At 32.8% G+C, this 12203-nt stretch overlaps 1 protein-coding gene across 1 annotated transcript in view; it reads right to left on the bottom strand.

Moving 5' to 3' along the window:
* LOC145671500 (uncharacterized) overlaps nt 1-12203 on the bottom strand; it is a 136225-nt gene that overhangs the window by 78249 nt on the left and 45773 nt on the right. The gene's annotated exons all lie outside the window — the stretch shown is intronic.

Genomic DNA, 12203 nt, shown 5'->3' with positions numbered 1-12203 from the left:
ATTTAGTGTCTCTTTCTGCACCGAAGTCATATGAGATGAAGACCTACATCATGTGGGATCCGAACCACTTCAGCTCCAACTAGAAATGTAAGCCAAGTCGCCCATATATATGAGACAAATTAACCTCTTCCCTTAATTATAACATCTTGAAATATATTGTTCGTATGCTGACACATGAATCACTTAATGCAAAAGGAACTTCAGTCAAACAAACTTTTCGAGACAAATAAGAAAAACACTGCAGTTTCATACTATAAAATCAAAACGAACCATTTTTTCTGTTTAGATAAAAATTATATTAGTTGAATGCTGTATACAAAAACCATTTTTATGGTCATTCCCATAGTAAAATAATGTTTCCATTATGAACTAAAGCCCTTTTTGCATGTCAATTGTAGACGAAACCCTGTATGCATGTGATTTTATTTAGTTATTTTTTTTGTTCCTTTTGAAACAAAACTGTATTAAGACGGTTTTTTGCCAGGTTCCACACATTACAAGTCTACGAATCAAATGGAACGAAATCAATAGCTATTGCTGAGTATAACGTCCCTTTCAGCAGAGAGGCTATATGAGAAATAGCTATTGTCACTAACACATAAAACAAATATAATTCTTCATGCAGAAAGGGTTTCAGTCTCTGACTCAAGCCCATGCTGCCTAGAATAATCAAAGTTAACATCTGTTTATAAAATGTTAGACCAATGAAACTGAATCCGTTTATTCATAGAAACATGGTGTACCCAATAGGAACAAAACCTCCTACGTTAACTCACTTTCGCCATTTTGGTGACTGGAGCCGTTTTTGCATAAAACAATTTATGTAACTTCGATATAGTTACATTTTGAAAACTTTCCGTACATTTTCTTGTATGAAGTTCTCATGTAAAAATCACTAGGACCTGATGATAGTCTACGGAGAGACTATCCTTGTTGACTAACAGTTATAATACCGTAGTTGCGTACTGTATTACTTCACGTACGTTTTGTAGCTCAACCCATTTTACGGAAAGTTGGTGTACTACCTTTAATTTCAGTACCTAACCAAAGTGCTGGGGTAACAGAAAATAGCATAACAAGATAAAACATTTTTAAATATTAACAGGAGCTAAAATAATAATAATTCACTAATGCTAATATATTGTGACGTAATAAGTTTATGAATCTATCTACTGAAAAACCTGCGCTACTCTGTAGTTTGTGCCTAGCAATGAAAGATTCATTACGTCAATAATAAGAGTTGAAGTTTACAACAATAACGTTGTATGTTGTAAATTTCGTTTGTAATCACAGAAGCAGTGCTCAAGCACCATGCTCAAGCATTTTGCTATAAAATAGACAAAGAAAGAAATAATATAAGCAGTATCTTTAGATTTATATATATCGTTGTTTGTACGTTGCTATAGTGATGTAAACAGTTGTTAAGGTAGATGTTTTATAATATATAATGCAAAAAATTCCCATGACAGTTAGATGAATAATTCTGAACTGTAATGTAAAATAAATAGTTTCTCAGGCTCGTAGCCAGGATTTCGTGAGGGGGGATCCGTGACGTAACGTTGTATGTTGTAAATTTCATCACACCAGGGGCTCGATAATTCTGAACAATTTTACTGGAACATATATTGGTTCGTTTAGCCAGGATTTAGTAACGGTGGGGGCCAGGATTTCGTATTTTAATAAACTATGAAGAAATCTCGAGTAAAAAAAAGTATTGAAAAAGATTATACAATATTTACAGCCTTCCTCTGTTTATTCAAATATAACAATTCTCCTTTCATTATGACCTCAACTATTATAAAAAGTACATATTTAATATTATAGAAAGTACATACTTAATAATGTCTTGTAAAATATTTTGCAATTTTTGCGTTCCTTTTTCTAATGAATCAGATGTTAACAGAACTTTCTTTCAACGTATATTTTTGTTTTTATTATTCCGTCAACTACTGTCTGTTTCAAATTACAGGTTATAAGAGCAGTAGAAAATTTGTTTTTGAAATAACATGTTTGATATTGCAAGGATGCGATGACGAAATATTATGATAAAAAATGTCCACGCTGTTACACAACGGCACTATGCTTTCGGAAGCTTGAAATCTTCCTGACTAGTAGCAGAAACTCTGAGAATTCCGCAACTTTTCTAGAAATTTCAAATTCCCTGACTCTTCCAGGATATATCGCTCACATCGCAACCATCTATTGCAAGTAATACAAATCTTCTCAAAAGAAAGAGTAACCAAAAGCTTCCTGTAGTTTATTTTTAACGCTGATCCTTCTTTTTCTCATTTCATTTTGTCTCATCCTTCCTTAATTTTTTTTTCATTTCTGGTCTCGAAGGGGGGTGTCCGGACCCCCCGGAGACCCCCTTGGCTACGTGCCTCTAATTGCTCATAAAATATAATGTTTTATAACTTGAGATTGGTGTAGTTTCAGTGTATTGCTAATATTGCTAATATACGTAATAATTAAAATGCTAGAACACATATACGAACTGTGGAAATATATATGGTTATAAGTTTAAGCCAAATTAAACAAACTAGTGCCATCATATATAATAAATTATAGTGCTAATGGTTGTTTTTACTGGAAATAAAATTTTGCTTTGCAATAAATTTGATAACTATTAATCTTATTATCAAAGTGAATTATTTTCTGGTTGTTAGCATTTTTTACTGTTATCTTCTTCCTCTCAGCATCTATTAAGTGATGTTTTCTAGCTTTTAGTTCATTTACTGAAGTCAGTTGGTATTTCTTAACACTTTGAGTGCAAATTACGTACATATACTCAGTGGCCACTCTTCTGTAGAATGAGGATCATACATATGCACCATTGTCTATAAACAATTGCACAATTGTCTTTAAACTTTATTTTAACGCTTCCCTTACATACTTGTATGAAGTTAGATATCGTAAACTAGTCCTTGGACTTCGTATTTTGCACTTTTATCACTACATCATGCGCAAATGGTCGTTATTGTTTTATTAGCATTATAACTGTTATATTCGTTTTATTTGTCCTGATTCTAACATTATCTTATCTTATTGAGCCACGATGAATAAACTAAATTGACATAATGCAAACTGTCGTTTATTTTATACCTTCTTTTTATAAACTTTATGATACTTAAAAGGTAGTTGACATTATGTCTAACCTTGCTTCTGTTCCAATAGTAACATATAAATATGTCGTCTTGGTGATAACAATCAAACATACATTGATTTTATAACTTTTAACCTAGCGGGCTAGTGCATATTTATAGAAAAGTTCACATATTTTGCCCAAAGAATACAATTAAAAATACAACATATCGTTGTATTATGGCGCGCGAACATATGGACTTTCTTTTATTTAGTTTACAAATAAAAGAAAAGAATCCTGGACAGTTAGGATTCATACACTAATCGTCAGTACTTTTCGGACATTCCTCGTATATATAAAAAATCACATTTCATAATTACTCATATACATCATATTTCACTCAAATATCATTATTAATATTTCATTTTACATTAATCTTATAATCATTTATATATTTATATTTTTATAATGTAACTTCGATAAGGAATTCCGAATTATAAATTTATATTAAGTCCATTCAGGGCCATAAAATGTTTATTAACAAAATTTAAATCATTTGGGCAAATTGAGAAGAATAAAATGTATTTTATAAATTACGGTATTTCAATTATCTTTTGGTTTGACACCTAAAGTCATTTATACTATTTATTCTTACAATTTCAGTAATGCAAAATGTGATTAATTTGTAATATTTTAAATAAGAAATAATCATATCACAAATATATTCGAATGGAATACATATTAAGTTTGGATTATTGTTAAACGCAGAAACAAAATTCAACATTAGGAAATACAATCGACATAGATAGGTAAATTATTAGGTTAAATATAGGTTTAGATATAAAATAACAAAAATTACAACACAATAAGTTGGAATAAATAAAAATAAGATTCTTCGTTTTCTCTATTGAGATTACGTACATCTATCAAACGTCGCATACATAAATAAGGTACTGTTTTCTCAGGCGCCGTAACTTTAGCTTAAATTACATAACCAACGACTTCATATAAGTTACATTGAAAGTCATAAATAGGAATACAGTGTTGCGTGTTATTTACTTCTACAGTTCTTCGTTTCTTACTTTGAGAATTTTTGCCATCTATGATTTTTCTACGCAATCTAATTCGAAGAAAATCAAATCTGATGATTACATGCTTTCTACGTGTGGCGCGATTGCTATTGCTATTACTACTAAGATTAAGTTCGGTTACACAATTAGTATTACTATTGCTTTTAGGATTAGGTTCGTTTACATTACCGGTAAAATTAGGTTCAGTTCTCATTCGTTTCACTGGTGGTGAAATATCGTGTCTCCTAACGGATCTGTACTTGTCCTTACATGACATCCACGGTAGTCTGTCCTGCCATGGTTTCTGTTCCACGAAGACTCCCTCGGGACATCCGATGTATCTCTGCTTTGCTTCTTAGAAGTAGCCACATTGTTGTCAGGCGGATAATTTCTGTCTGACTTCTTTCTCTTTCTGTCAATCCAATCTTCACTACGCCAATCATTTTGAATTCCATCTCTGTAGTTAGGTTTGGTTGCATTACCAGTACACGTGTATTTAACATCACCTTTTACATTGGGGTCACACTTTAATCTCACATGAATGTATCGAATTTGGTTTCGATTAAGGTTAATTTGGTTCAAGTTATTACTGTATTGTAGCTTTGAAGGATTTTCAAAATCTCGCAATGTCATGCTTAGATGATTGAAATCAACGCACTGTATCATGTTCCGTAAAGGCATCATCAGATTGTTCACTATTATCATGTTGGTCTTCTCATTGAATGCACAGTTCAACAGATTCAACTCAAGCGACCAATCATTACAAACATTGGTGGGAACACACGCTTTCTTTCTGAATTTTACGAATCCTGGAATCAACTTTCTTCTTGCTACAGCAACTAATGTCATGTACACTAATGTCCAAAATTGTTGTAGCATATCTATAACTGTCTTCCTATAAGGATATAATTTGATAATGATTTTGTAGGGTACTCTTAATACTGACACTATGTGTATAATCGGGAAATATATATTTGTGGTAAATTTCATAGGAAAAGAATTATAAATACCAAAATTAGAATAAGTAAAACAAAATGTTGCTAAATGGAAAAGAAAGTTTTATTTTCGTTTTATTGTTCTTATTTACTAATCTTTTGACATGAAATTTGCCATATACATGTTTTTGCCGATTATATACATACTAACATTATAAGAAATACCGGGCGAATTCGTTATCAAATTATATTTCTAGAACAACATATTTATAGACATGCGAATATAATTTTGGGCATGAGTGTACATACCATTAAATTATTCTATTACCATTACTTCATCTTCAGGATTAATATCATGACATGATACATACTCAACATGATACTGTGAATTCAAGTAGTCAATAGCATTCACTAGTCGAAAACGATTACAATTTTCACACATTGATGCATACCGAAATCGTCATTACACGCAACATCCATAAGACAATCAAAAACATTCGACTGAAAAGAAAAGTTAGGATAGTCTGATTCAACCAATACGGCAGTATGCTTTTGTGAAAATTCAGTGAATTTCACTAATGTAAACTCAAACTCTGCATTCTCCGTTGTTTCTGTAGAAGGTTCAGATTCATTTAAAGCACTCATATTAACCTGTGATGACATTTCTTCAACCTGTTCCATGTGATAATCCTTTCGTTCCACCATTTGACCTAAGCGCTGGTCAAAATGCTGTTATATTCCAACTAATTTAGTATCCAATTGCTGCTGTTGTTTGTCCAATTTGCTATTAAGTTGATTCATTTTTCCATCTAATTGTTATGAAAATTCATCCTTAAGTTGTTGTGAAAGTTGTTTGAATAGATCAACCATACTTTCAGTATGATTTGTTCCGATCTCACTCGTACTGTTATCAACCACTTCGTGTTCGATATCACTCATCTTGACACGTCTATCTATTTTTGTGCCACTTCTTAGAATAGCATAATAATCTTAGGCTCAATTGTGATCGTTTTACTAAAACTTCTGAACCATACACAAGGTTTCTTGGCGTTTCGGCACCATAAAATATATAACTGTTATATTCGTTTTATATGTCCTGATTCTAACATTATATCTTATTGAGCCACAATGAATAAACTAAATTGACATAATGCAAAATGTCGTTTATTTCATACCTTCTTTTTATAAACTTTATGATCCTTAAAAGGTAGTTGACATTATGTCTAACCTTGCTTCTGTTTCCATAGTAATATATAAATATGTCGTCTTGGTGATAACAACCAAACACACATTGATTTTATAACAATATATATTTCCTTCTCTTCTTCTTTTTAACCTAGAAGGCTAGTGCACATTTATAGAAAAGATCACACATTTTGCCTAAAGAATACAATTAAAAATCCAACATATCGTTGTAGCATCGCTGTCCGAAAGTGATGCCCTATTTATTTAAACATTTGCTATGAAAGCTGCCATTTCATTCTTTTGTGTGTGTGTGTGTGTGAAGAACCATATTTCAATTGTTATTTTTATTTAAAAAAAAACTTATATGATATATTAATACAGTGCAAGTTCTGAAATGTAAAAGATATTGTGTAAACAATATATTGTAAGTGTATGTACCTGCATTATGCATTTTGTGTGTTCTTTCAATATATTTTTCTTATAAATGTCATGCAGCATATAATGCACGCTTCAAAACTTCTATAGTATTAGGAAAAACTATATATTAATGTAAAGAGGAAAATGTACTTTTAAGTAGTGTATGATATATTATCTTTACAAATGAAATTTTACATTTATAAAATGCTAAATGGCCAGTATTTTTTTAAAAAGTGTATCTCAGAGGCCTATGCGTCAGCCGACAAGTCGTGAGATCCATCTCATACCATTTGAATCGATGACTGTTATTCTTATATTATTTCCTCTGTGTCCTAATGGAGAGATGAGTAGATCGAAAGCAATTTCTGAAACGAGTAGTAACTAAACAAATTGCTATACTTGAACTATAGTTTCGGGTTTTATGCATGCTCAAAGCTAAACCCCGTGTCAAACCTCAAATTGAGCAAATCAGGAATTTTAAATGCTACCACAACTTGAACTTCACTAATTCAAACTCAAACTACGGATGACGTAACCGACGTTAATCCTCTGTGCTTTTGGTGAGTGAATCCCGTTGATTTATGTCTAGTAAAACTGCTATTAGAAACTCGTTTAGTGGTTTGAGTCTTACTTCATTGATAACTCCACCCTTAATGATTTTGGTATGTCATAATACTGTAAAGAAAACAATCACATTTTTTTAAATTACTGTTTTCCTCTTAACTAATAGAATATCTCCTTTGTCGGTCAACAACTGCAAACAGATATGAGATGAGCAGATAATGGGAGAAGGCTATGAACCTTGAAAGAAAAGAGTTGGTTATGGTATATTAGGAGCTATATAAGTCATTAAAAACGCCTAGTTCCAACACAAATTTAGTTTGTTAAGGTGTGTTTACATTACAGAGGTGTTCAAATTATTAGACTCGATATTCAGTTTCTGAATAGTTTACTGTTCTTACACTATTACGTGAGAAAATACGTTCGAAGTTAGTCCAAATTACTACTTTGTAACTCTGTCCTAATTTCTAGTAGGTGTACTTTTCAATATCAATAAAACAAATGCGTACGTAACATTCAAATATAATTACTATAAAGTGTGTATATCCAAATTGGAAACAACAAAAAATGAAATGGAATACTTACAAGAAAATTATATCACACAAAGATTAATTATTTCTTATGAAATCCCTTATTCTTTATTAAGTCTTTTATCCTTTGTAGCATCCTATGTACGAGTTTAACATATTTTCCCTTGAATTCAGGATTGTGATACCACAAATTGTTGATCTCCTTGATCAATTGAAGTTTGGTTCTAATGTGCTTCTTCTTTAGCTTTTCTTTCATGAAGCTCCAAAAGTTTTCAATCGGGTTCATATCAGGACTAGTGCCTGGCCACGGAAGAACACTAATTTCGTTGTCCTCGAAGAATTTTGTCATAGCATTGGCCCGGTGACATGGGGATCCATTATGCATAAAGATGAATTGCAGGTCATTAAACCAGAGTGCAGTCTGGGAAAGCAATTCATCGTGAAGAACTTGTAGGTATTGGTCGTGCTTCATTGTCCTCTCTATAGTCTTCCATGCCCAAAGACAGAGATCACACACCAGACCTGACTGAAGTAGAAAGCTTCACGGTTTACTAAAGACATTCCAACTTGAATTCCTCCGAGGTCAATGTCGTACATATTGTGAACATTCATCAGACACAAATATACATGATTCATCTTTGAAACACACTATTCTCTAATCGTAAGAAGTCCAATATTCTAGGCCTCGTACCCATTCGAGGAGCTTCTTTGTCATGATTGGAGTAGACTAATTTTTGTTTTCTTGCTAGGCCGTGTGCATTTATTCTCTCGGCCCAAAGAATCCTTCGAACACTATCAGGCCAAATGTCTGCGCCATACTCAGCCATTGTTATGCTTAAGTCTATTAAACGTTGCACTTCTGTTTCCCAGGACTAATCTTTTTAGTTTTCTGATACCTCTTAACGATAGCTTTGGTTTTCAACCACACTTTTCAACCCAATTTTGACTCTTGTTCTTGTCAACAGAGATTCTACTCACAGATTTTTGTTCTATTCCAACTCTACTAGCAATGTATTACCGTGTATATCTTATTTCCACCAGAAGTGTTTTGTTAACTTCCATTTTTCGCGGAGAAAGGTATTTTGCTTTTTCCATTGTGCTGCAATTACAGGACTACACAGAATAAAAGATTGATACACAAAACACGTCACGATCATATAAATCTGGCCCATTCAAATTGTTGCACGCTTTGAATGTCGTTAACTTCTTACGACAGCAACCACAACACTTCAGACTGTAAGTTGTTAATAGGAACCACAATAGCTATCTACAACTGAAACAATACTTTCAGAATTCCCCCTTCCCCCGTACTAATGCCATCTGCTATTCAACGGTGAAAGCACCATTTCAACTGTACAGTAAAAAAATGAGGGACCCTATACTAGTGGTTTAACCTTTAAATTAAATATTCTCGAACTCGGAAGTTGGGACTCCTACGTCAACTTTACATTTTTCAAGCATGAGTCTAATAATTTGAACACGTCTGTAGTAAATAATAGTTTTAATAAATTAATGAAAGCAAAGAGTTACTGAAAAGCATATTAAGTAATAGTTATAATAAAATTATGGAATGTAGAAAGTTAGTAGAAAGCGTACTAAGTGATAATTATAATAATGTTATATAAAGTTGAAAATGAATAAAAAGCGTATTAAGTAATAATTGTAGTAAAGTTATGGACTTTAGAAAGTTAATAAAAAGCTTATTAAGTAATAATTGTAATAAAGTTATGGAGTTTAGAAAGTTAATAAAAAGCGTATTAAGTGATAATTGTAATAAATTTATGGAATGTAGAAAGTTACATTCCAGTTTCAGAATTTCCCCCTTCCCTCACTATTGCCATCTCTGCTGTTCAACTTAACGTATACCCTTAGTAATTGGTGACCTATGGCGCGTACTTTTGGTATAGTATCCCGTACCTATACATTGCATATGCAAGAAAATATTGAAATTTGAGAATAACTTTTATACACATTTCTAAGTTATAGGGCATGTCCAAATGAAAGTGGGACTGATATATTTAAGCAAAAATGTATTTAGTTTTAATGCATATGTATAATATAAATAGATAGTCTAAATTAACTTTAGACTTTAAGGTTTCAGTGTGCAAAATTCAAGATTTTATCTAAGCTTTTACAACATTCAGCTGTGAAACAAAGAATATTTTTGGAAGATTGACCTGGAATGACGGCTTTTATCATAAATAGATCTAATAAAGATATTATCTCCATATGAAAAAGGTATTAGTATTCATCGCTAGTTGAAGCATATTTGTGGGAACAGAAACTTCGTTAACTGTACAGTGTGGAAGTGGATACGAAACGTTGGGGAAGTGCAGGGATTAACAGAAGATCTGCCATAATCTTGAAGTCTAATTTATGCAAATACCTCGGAAAACATTGATTCTGGTGAGGTCCAGATTTTGGATGTTAGAAGGCTAAGCGTTGAGAATATCCGAAATTTAACGGATCCTCTCACTGAACCGTAGAAATAATTTTGACACACCATTTGAAGTTGTGAAGACTGGTTCAAGTTTAAATCTCTCAACAGCTAGATGGAAAGAAAAATTATCTCCTAGATAAAATTACTTTTACCTATTCTGCTCTCAGGAACTGTCTCCAAGTGGCCTCACTCTGTTTTCAAAACTGAAGAATTTGTTGCAAAACAGACGTTTTTAGTGAATAAGTGCTACTCAGAAGTGGCACTTTTCACTGTCTGAAACATACTCCACAGAAACGTTCAAACGCTTATGATAGTGAGGTACTAAGCTTGCAATGATGTTTAGAGTTTGACGATAATTGCACTGAAAACATACAGAAATGAATAACTCGAAATTTAAGGTGGATCACTACCCGGAAGTCAGTATAAGCATTAGTTCACTGCCTTAACCAACGCGTAAAGAAATGGCACATATTATAAGTATTGTACTATAAAATAGAGTTATGCGGCAGCTACAACATGAAATATTGTTGTCTGTGCTTATGTATTCTGTTAGCTAAAAAAGTAACATATAAGAGGAAAACTTAATCAGTTTGAAGATGAGTACGCAAGATGGCGCTTGCTGTTAGATTTTGCTATTCCTGCGCTCAGTTTTATGAAATTATTATTTCCAAGCACAAATTATTTTTCAAGTAGTTGTCTCATTACGGAATATGGGTATTATTTTACCGTTTTTCGTGTTATGTTTTACATTTTATCCAAATATTATTCTGTGTTTACGGAAATAGTTTTAGCGGCTGAATCTCATGCTTGCGCAGGACGCCATAATGCTTCGTTGCCAAACTTGCATGTGTACTGTTGCAGTCACAGTAGTAGGGCAATTCCTTGTTAGCGTTTGAAATCCAGAAACGAAACCTGTGAATTGTGACAGAACTATTATAGTTAATAAAAGTGGAAAATGGGTAAACGGAAGGAATCATATATAAAAAAGAAGAATCCAATTCAAAGTAGAAGCTCGAAGAGCCAAAGGAAGCAAAGAGAAAGGGAGAATAATTTGAAGAAACAGTTTTCAATTTTTAACTGTTTGTTTCCACGTAAATATTATACACACGTGCAATACAAAGATAGTTTATATTGACGATCATTTTAAACGTTAAATATGTAGCCTAATATGTGTTCTTTCTTTTTTTCTTCTTTTCTTTCCTTTCTTTCTTTCTTTATTTATTTTTGCTGAAACTTAATTTGCTGAAATAAAATATTATCTTCTTGAAAATAATCTATATATGTTTTTGAGCTTTCATATATGCACGAGTAGTTGCCTGAACCCGTTAGTGGAAAATACTAATTAATTCCACTTACTAGGGAAAGTCGTGGGGTGTTACTCTGACTTCATATTGATACTATGCTCAGTCGACTCCTTTTTACATATGAAACAATTAGGCAACCGGAGAAATCCTCGATCGAAAGCTTCTTCGAATTATGAGCGTTGAATTTCAAAATTGAACAGATTTTGAAAAAAGTTTGAAGAAACCATTTTTTGAAATACACGCTTCATTTTTAGTATTGGGGTGTTTTCTTGGCTGCTCGACAGAATGGTGAGGTCAAAACATACGCATTTTGCAGGGTAAGGAAAAATTGTTGGGGAATAGTTGAAGGGAAATGGCGTCTTACAACTTGCAAATTTCATCCTATTTGATGAATAGGCTAATAAAATTTATTTGAAACCAACTGTATTGTCATTGAAGTGTCACTTTCCCGTGTGGCCACCTAAACATTAAACAATGACATCTGTCTCCGAGAACGCTTAGCCGTGGAACTCACTTCAACGGGACCTCCAACCCAGCCGGCCTTGTACACTGTAAAAAAAAAAAAATCAGTTTAACATCCGATGATTATACCCTTTAGGCTATAAAAGACGATGATTAAGGCAAGTGAATGGTGATGGAATGAGAAGAAGGGAGGAAACAGGAGTACCCCGAGAAAATC

Source organism: Thermobia domestica, chromosome 15, assembly GCF_964235325.1.
Source record: "Thermobia domestica chromosome 15, izTheDome1.hap1.1, whole genome shotgun sequence".
NCBI lineage: Eukaryota > Metazoa > Arthropoda > Insecta > Zygentoma > Lepismatidae > Thermobia > Thermobia domestica.
Note: the sequence above shows the minus strand (reverse complement) of the source record. Positions and strands in the feature narration are given on the sequence as shown.